A 9,432-nucleotide genomic window follows, 5' to 3' on the forward strand; every position below is an offset into this window, starting at 1 on the left:
CCGCCGCCGCCGCCCCCGACGCCGGCCGCCCGCGTCTCCTCCCCGATCCCTCCGGGAGAGGTAGCTACCGCCCCATCCTCCCCCCTTCCTTCCTTCCCTGCTCCTTATTTTGCAAAATATTGATATGATGTAGATGTATGTGTGTATGTATGAGTTGGGGAGAAAGTTTATAATTTCTGTTCATATATACTGTACATGTATGTATGATGAATTTTGATATTTTTTTGCTCATATATAATGTAGATGTATATGTATGTATGGAATGATATCGATGGATGTATGTATATAGAATATTCGTAGAAAATATGACGAATCCGATATGACCAATGTCCCCCTCCGGTTCACTCGAGAACACTAACTATCTCAGAGAAAAAAATGTTATCAGGGAAAAAAATGTTATCGGGGTCGAGGGTCGTCGAACATGAGAGGAAGAAGAGGATAAAAAAGAAGAGGAAGAAGAAAAAAAGAGGAGAAGAAAGAATAGAGGAGCTTCTCCTCTATTCTTCTTCTTCATCTTCTTTATCGGGAGGGGTCGATGGTCGCCTAGGGGTCGAGGGTGGGGGGGGGGTCGAGAACGCCGGACATTCATGAGAGAGGCGAGGAAGAAGGGGAAGAAGAGGGAGAAGAAGAGGATAGGAAGAAGAGGAAGTCTTCTCCTCTATTCTTTCTTCTCTTCTTTTTTCTTCTTCTTCTTCCTCTTTATTTTATCGGGAACGAGGGTCGTCGAGAGGTCGAGGAGCGGTAGAGGAGAAACCCTAAATAGAAAGTATCGTCGGTGTGAGATACATGTACCGTCGGTGTCGGACACTACACCCACATCCCACAAGTGGCGCGGGCTTCGACGCCCACGTCACTTGTGGGACGTGGATGTAGTGTCCGACACCGAAGGCCACATGTATCTCACACCCACGATACTTGCTAGCTATTTAGGGTTTCCTCTACCGAAAAGAAGAGGAGAAATAAATAATAAGAAGAAAAAAGAAGAAAAAGAAGAGGAGAAGAAGAAAGGAATAGAGGAGAAGAAGAGAAAAATAGAATATATATTCTATTTTCTCTTTTCTCCTCTATTCCTTTCCTCTTCTCCTCTTTTTTTCTTCTTTTTTTTCTTCGACACGTGGGGGGGGGTCGAGAACGCCGGACATTCATGAGAGAGGCGAGGAAGAAGGGGAAGAAGAGGGAGAAGAAGAGGAGAGGAAGAAGAGGAAGTCTTCTCCTCTATTCTTTCTTCTCTTCTTTTTTCTTCTTCTTCTTCCTCTTTATTTTATCGGGAACGAGGGTCGTCGAGAGGTCGAGGAGCGGTAGAGGAGAAACCCTAAATAGAAAGTATCGTCGGTGTGAGCTACATGTACTGTCGGTGTCGGACACTACACCCACATCCCACAAGTGGCGCGGGCTTCGACGCCCACGTCACTTGTGGGACGTGGATGTAGTGTCCGACACCGAAGGCCACATGTATCTCACACCCACGATACTTGCTAGCTATTTAGGGTTTCCTCTACCGAAAAGAAGAGGAGAAATAAATAAGAAGAAGAAAAAAGAAGAAAAAGAAGAGGGGAAGAAGAAAGGAATAGTGGAGAAGAAGAGAAAATAGAATATATTCTATTTTCTCTTCTTCTCCACTATTCCTTTCTTCTTCTCCTCTTTTTTTCTTCTTTTCTTCTTCTTCTTCTTCTTCTTCTTCTTCTTCTTATTAGCCGGAAGTAGAGAGAGGTTTCCTAGTGTCAAAGTATTGAAGAAATCCATGCCTTCATCATTAGCCGGAAGTAACCAGGGCATGTTGGTACAAAGTTCTGCAAAGTTGTTCTGGAATGGAGTCCCGGATAGAATAATCCGCCTTTTGGTACGAATTCAGCAAAGGCCTTCCAAATAGCGATATTCGGAAGGCTCTTGCTGAACTTTGTACCAAAAAGCGAATTATCCTATCTAGGACTCCGTTCCAGAACAACTTTGAAGAGATCCGTACCATCATGCACATGTTACTTTCGCCTAATGATGAAGACACGGTTTTGTTGAATCCCTTGACACTAGGCAACCTCCCGACCCCTCGGCGATCCTATCGAACATGAGAGGAAGAAGAGGATAAAAAGAAGAGGAAGAAGAAAAAAAAGAGGAGAAGAAAGAATAGAGGAGATCTTCTCCTCTATTCTTTCTTCTCCTCTTTTTCTTCTTCTTCTTCCTCTTTTTTTATCGGGAACGAGGGTTGTCGAGGGACATAGATGTAGTGTCGTCGTTGTCGATATATACCCCCTCCCGATAGCTTACTATGATTAGGTAGCTAGTTCTACGTTTGGCACTAATATATCCATCTGTCATGTTTGAATAATAATTGCCATGTTGTAAATATTTGTAGAAACTATGGACACCGCCCTAGACGAAGCAACAAAAGATGCGTTGTTGAGGGACATAATCGCAGAAGGAAGTGATGCCATCTCGTTGTTTCTCAACAAAACCGATGGTTTGGAAGGAGAGGGTGAACAAGCTGGCTACGGTGACCTAATGCCGGTGCAAGAAGAAGAACATGAGGACGGCTCCGGTGACCCAATGCCGGTGCAAGAAGGAGACCGTGATGACGGCTCCGGTGACCGAACCGAGTCCGGCCAGGTATATATATTAGTTAAGCCTATGTTGACTAGCTGATTGATGCATTCATTGTTTTGGTATGTACACATATTAATTAAGTCTTTGTTCTTTTTTCTAGCCCTCCGAATCGAGCACAACTTCGGTAAAGAGACGAGGCCCGAAGAAAAAGTTGAGCTCGGATGAAAAGTTTGAGATCATAGCAATCGCGCCCGACGGCCAACCTATTGAACCCCTCCGGACAAAGAGCGCATTTGTTGCTCAGTGCGGGGTTCTGGTTAGGGACAAGATCCCGATAAGCATCCAGCAATGGTTTAAGCCGGCTATAGAAGACCCTGAGGTGTCTTATGTCAATGATATGCAGAAAATAATCTTTGGACTGAGCTGAAGTCAAATTTCACCCTACCGCCTGAGGATAATCCAGAGAACCCAGTTAAAGAGAAATTAATCAAGTCTTTTGCTTTGAAGAGGATGGCAGAACTATTCAGGAAGTGAAAGAAAGAGCTGAATAAGTTTGTCGTAAATAATGAGACACCAGAATTCAAGGGCAGATATGAGAAGATCAGAGATCACTGGCCCGCATTTGTGGCCCACAAGACATCAGAAAAGAGTAAGAAGATGTCGGCGACAAACAAGCAAAATGCTGCGAAGAAGAAGCTTCACCATCGCACGGGGTCAGGTGGCTACCTCGTAGCCCGGCCTAAGTGGTCCCAGACTGAGAATGATCTGGTTCATAAAGGGATCGAACCAGAGACAATTAACTGGCCAGACCGTTGCCGGACTTGGTTCTTCGGGGCTGGCGGAACACTGGACCTTGTAACAGGGAAGTGCATTTGGACGAACGATCAAATGGACATACCAGTCAGTAAGCTTAAGTAGTATATCGAAGCAGCGCAGGAAGGGACGTTCTTTCCAGACAGAGAGAACGACGAGCTCACAATGGCCCTCGGGAATCCTGAGCACCCTGGACGAACACGAGGCACGCCAGGCTCCATTCCGTGGAAGGTTGGGTTTCCGGACGCAGGTGGTTACAAATCCCATGAGAGGAGGAAAAAAGTGCAGCAGACCCAAATACAGGCGCTGCAAGCAAGGGTAGACGCGATAGAGGAACGAGAAGCAAATTGTGGCAAACGTACTGTCGAAGCCTCCCCCGAAGCTACCCCGCCATCTCAGCGCAGAAGCAGCGTGGCTTCCACCGAGCTGCTTCAGCTGGAGCATGCCTTGACGGCTCCTGGCAGCTATCCCGTGGATGCTATAACAGAGTCTCAAAATTGCCACCTTATGACGCAATGGATGAATTTGAAGGTCAAGGCGGCTGTTGGCTCTGTTTATCCTACTAAACCCGGCGCAACTTTTCACTGCCGGTCGATTCCAGAAGGAAATGCTAGGGTGATGGTGGATGAGATAACGGAGGGATTTGAGGACCTCCAGCTTGACCACCCTACCGGTGAAGGGGAGACTCGGCTGGGGTCTGCTCTGAAGACTCCATGCCTATGGCGGAAGGAGCTCATCAACCTTCCGAACTGGACGCCACCGCCTCCTCCTCCTCCTCCGGCGAGTCAGGGGCACTCCGCCTCCACCGCCTCCTCCTCCGGCGAGTGATGATCAGGGCCCTCGGCAGGCTCCTTCTCCGGCACGTGGCGGCACTCCGCCTCCTTCTCCGCCTGCACCGACGCGCCCGAGCAGCCAGCCTCCTCCTTCTCCGCCTCGTCAGCAAGGGCAGAAGAGACCTGCCGCCGCTCCAGCTGCTCCGGCGCGTCGTAGTCCTTCTCCTCCGCCTCTTAAGCAAGTAAAGAAGACAACCGCTCCGTCTGCTCGGTCGGCGTCTAGCAGTACAACCAGAGGCGGGAGGACATAAAGATTCGGTCCTTCTCTGAAGACTCCAGAGAAGTTACCATATGAGAGGACCCTGGAGGAGAACGCCGAGATCGCGCGAGAAGAAGTGAGGAACTTCTTTGAAGGGGTGAAAGCAAAGAAACATCCATCTCCGGAGGAGAAGGTAGATCGGGTGAAAGTGAAGCGCACTCTGGCTGCCCTGACAAAACCACCGAAGTCTGATCCGCCGAAAGGAAACTATGACCGCATTATTGGAAAGGAATTTGCCGAAGCGGAGCGGTCGGGAAGTACTGTCAGTGATCAAAGGCTGAAAGAACGACGAGCTGGGAAACAAATTGCCCAGCTCGGCGAACAAGCGAAGCAATCGTGCCCCCCGCTCAAGGTGCCTAGCCACAACGTCGCTAATGATCCGAGGATGGTGCCCGGTTATAGCAATCTTGCAGATTACCTGCCCGACGAAGTACATTATGAACCCATGGACCTGCAGATACAAAGATACGAGTACGGGAAGCCTCTCGTCAAAGATGAAAGATCTCTATCAACGATGATGCGAAGATTGCATGATTGGTACTTGAAAATCTGTAGAGACTATGGGGGGAGGAGTACTTTGTATGTGAAAGTTAAAAAGGAGCATGACCTTGTTGGAATTGATCTGTTGCCTGTTCCATTTGAGGAGTTCTATCAGTTTTTCAATCAATTGGCCCTCGATAAAACAACGGTCGCCTGCTACTGTCTGTAAGTAGTACTACTTCTGTCATTAAGTTTCTCTATATAGCTTAGCTCTTTCATTGCATGTATTTACAATCATCCTCACTATATTATGCAGATTGAAGATCGCCGAATTGAAGAAATGACAAGTCGGTGATATTGGGTTCATTAACACATATATCATAGATGCAACTCAGATTAAACTTCATGCCGCAGCTAACGAGGCCAACTTGCTACGATCGTTCGTAATAAATCAAAATAAAGATATAATACTCTTTCCTTACAACTTCAGGTGAGTGTTACTGTCTTGTGCGTATTCGATTTCCCTTATATATTAGTCAAGGTTATAGTAATGTAATTCATGAGTTATGCATGTGTGTGTGCAGTTTCCACTATATTCTCCTAAAGATTAAGCTTGAGCAGGGAGTAGTAACCGTCTTGGACTCTAAACGAAAAGATCCCAAGGAGTATGCGGACATGACTGAAATCCTCAAGAAGTAAGTTAAATCGATCATTATCCACCATATCAGCAACTTTGTTCATTTCCTGATATCAAGTAATTGTTTTCTTTGTCCGGCAGAGTTTGGAGAAAATTCACCAAAACAGTTTCGGGACTGCCGAAGGAGCTGGAATTTAGACACCCGAAAGTAAGTACTATAGTAGCATGTTCCGCGCATCTCCTAGTGATTCAAGCGCTAGTTTCATCAATACCATTTAGCATTCTTGCTTATCAGTTTGATTGACCTCTATTTCTTGTAAAGTGGTTGTGGCAGGAACAAGGGAATGATTTCTGTGGATACTACATCTACGAGTCCATCCGCCACACGACCTGTGAGCGGGGCGGGTACTCTAACGAACAATATGAAGTACGTAAATAACAACATTCACAATTTTATTTTATTACCATCATTTGTGTTGAGTTTCATTCATTTATATATATATATATATATATATATATATATATATATATATATATGTATGTATGTATTGACCCCCTTCTTCAAATTAGATGTTTCGGAAGCGGGATGAACTCCTAGCACCAGCTCGCATGCGAGCAATTCAAGAGGAATTGGCGGCATTCTTTCTTGACCACGTGATCCCTGAAGACGGAGAATTCTATGTAGACCCTGAGTCCGTATGATTATATTTGTAAGAGATAATTATTGTATATATGTAGCCGGTAGTGTCAGATAGATATACGAGAACTTGTTGTTCGACCAATCTCTCGGAGAAGGAGAGGTGGTCGATATCACTTCTCTCTATATGCATATATGTTCATGACGATCTTCTATTTCCTTCGTTTGCTTACTAGCTAGCTAGCGTGTCTAGTCCTCTCTATACGTATGTATAGTACGTAGCGTCAACCAAGCACGGACATAACAGATGACACTTCTCTCTATTAATTATAACTAGCTAACACAATATATGAAACACCTAAATTAACCCCCCAAAACCCCCAACCCCCCCCCTTCAAAACAAAAACAAAAACCCCAGCCACAGAAGTGCTGACGCGTGGATGCCTATTGGTCCCGGTTGGTGCCACCAACCGGGACCAAAGGGTCTCCTGACTGGGCTCTGCGCACTGCCCACGTGGAGGGCCTTTAGTCCCGGTTCTGGATTGAACCGGGACTAAAGGGGGGAGGTATTAGTACCGACACTTTAGTCCCGGTTCCGGAACCGGGACTAAAGGCCCTTACGAACCGGGACTATAGGCCCTTTTTCTACCAGTGAGACCAACTCGGAGGTTGACGAGAGGCATGATGCGGCATCTATCGCCTTGCAAGAAGCTTTGCATGGCATGATGACTCAAAACAAAGTGAGGGACGAGAGGAAGCGCCAATGAAAGAAGGAGCAAATAAAGATATACTTCGAGCTCCAAATGAAGAAGCTTGACTTGGAGGAGGCTGCGAAGAGGAAGCTCGACATAGAGAAGGCTGTCCAAACGAAGAAGCACGCGATCAAGGCCACCAATGCTGACACCAAGGCAAAAGAAGTGGTGCTCGCAATCATGAAGATGGACTTGACCAACATGTCCCCGAAGAGAAGAAGTTATTCAACCGAGATGGCATGAACTAGCACTAGTAGAAAACGGGCCTATTGTCCCGGTTCATAAGGGCCTTTTGTCCCAGTTCCTGAACCGGGACTAAAGGGTCATTACTAATGCCCTGGCTCTTTAGTCCCGGTTCTAACCAGAACCGGGACAGATGGGCCTCCACGTGGCCTGCATGGTAAGCCCAGGCAGGAGGGCCTTTGGTCCCGGTTGGTGGCACCAACCGGGACCAATAGACCTCCACGCGTCAGCATTTCTATGGCTGGGGTTTTTGTTTTTTTTAAAGGGGGGGGGGTTGGGGGGTTTTGGGGGGTTAATTTAGGTATTTCATATATTGTGTTAGATAGCTAATTAATAGAGAGAAGTGTCCTCTCTTATGTCCGTGCTTGGTCGACGCTACGTACTATACATAAGTATAGAGAGGACTAGACACGCTAGCTAGCTAGTAAGTAAACGAAGAAAACAGAAGATCGTCATGAACATATATGCATACAGAGAGAAGTGATATCGACCACCTCTCCTTCTCTGAGAGATTGGTCGAACAACAAGTTCTCGTATATCTATCGTCCGACACTATCGGCTACATATATACAATAATTATCTCTTACAAATATAATCTCCTAAATTATGGACGCATGGTCCACATAGTATTCTCCGTCTTCAGCGATCACGTGGTCAAGAAAGAATGCCGCCAATTCCTCTTGAATTGCTCGCATGCGATCTGGTGCTAGGAGTTCATTCCGCATCCGAAACATCTAATTTGAAGAAGGGGGTCAATACATATATATATATATGAATGAATGAAACTCAACACAAATGATGGTAATAAAATAAAATTGTGAATATTGTTATTTACGCACTTCATATTGTTCGTCAGAGTACCCGCCCCGGCTCACAGAGAAGAACTCCTCTATTCTTTCTTCTCCTCTTTTTTTTTCTTCTTCCTCTTCTTTTTTTATCCTCTTCTTCCTCTCATGTTCGAGAGGATCGCCGAGCGGTCGGGACGTTGCCTAGTGTCAAAGGATTCAACAAAACCATGTCTTCATCATTAGGCGAAAGTAACAGGTGCATGATGGTACGAAGCTCTCCAAAGTTATTTTGGAACAGAGTCCCAGATAGGATAATTCATACAAAAAGGCAAATTATCCTATCAGGGACACCATTCCAAAATAACTTTGGAGGACTTCGTACCATCATGTCCTGGTTACTTCCGGCTAATGATGAAGCCATGGATTTCTTCAATACTTTGACACTAGGAAACCTCTCTTGATCCCTCGGTGATCCTAGACCCCTCGAACCCTCGATGACCCTGGAACCCTCGACCCCTAGACGACCCTGGAACCCTCGACCCTCGATCCCTCGACCCTATAGAACCCTCGAACCCTCGACCCTCTACCCTAGTTCCCGACTCTCGACCCCTTGGCGATCCTCGACACCCTCGTTCCCGATAAAAATTAAGAAGAAGAAGAAGAAGAAGAAAAAAGAGGAGAAGAAGAAGAAGAAAAAAGAGGAGAAGAAGAAAGGAATAGCTAGAGGAGAAGATCGAAGAAAAAAAAGAAGAAAAAAAAGAGGAGAAGAAGAAAGGAATAGTGGAGAAGAAGAGAAAATAGAATATTCTATTTTCTCTTCTTCTCCACTATTCCTTTCTTCTTTTCCTCTTCTTTTTCTTCTTTTTTCTTCTTCTTATTTATTTCTCCTTTTCTTCCTCTCCTCTTGTTCTTTCTTTCCTCTTCTTATTTTCTTCTTTCCTATCCTTCTTTTCCTTCCTTTCTTAATATCACTTAGCAAATGCACTAACCTAAAATGCAACAAACATAAAATGCAACAAACATAAAATGCACTAAATCGATCAACTAACCTAAAATCAGTGATAAAATGCACTAACCTAAAATCGATATCTACTAACAACTTAAAAAATTAATACATATATGAAAAAATGCATATATGAAAAAAAACATCATCATATCATCGACAGAAAAAATAGTATTTTTTCTAAAAATCTATCTTTTCAGCACATACATATACTCATACATCATCATATACTCATACATATACTCATACATATACATATAATCTGCAGGAAAAAAACATATATGTGTTTGCAAAAAAAAGGGGGAAGAGGGGGGCGGTGCCGGCCCTGACCACAGCGAGGCAGAGGCGACGGCGGCGCGGGGCAGCTGGGGCGCGGCGAGGCAGAGGCGACGGCGAGGCAGAGGCGGGGCGGCGACGGCGAGGCAGAGGCGGGGCGGCGACGGCGTCGG

Source organism: Triticum dicoccoides, chromosome 7A, assembly GCF_002162155.2.
Source record: "Triticum dicoccoides isolate Atlit2015 ecotype Zavitan chromosome 7A, WEW_v2.0, whole genome shotgun sequence".
Lineage (NCBI taxonomy): Eukaryota > Viridiplantae > Streptophyta > Magnoliopsida > Poales > Poaceae > Triticum > Triticum dicoccoides.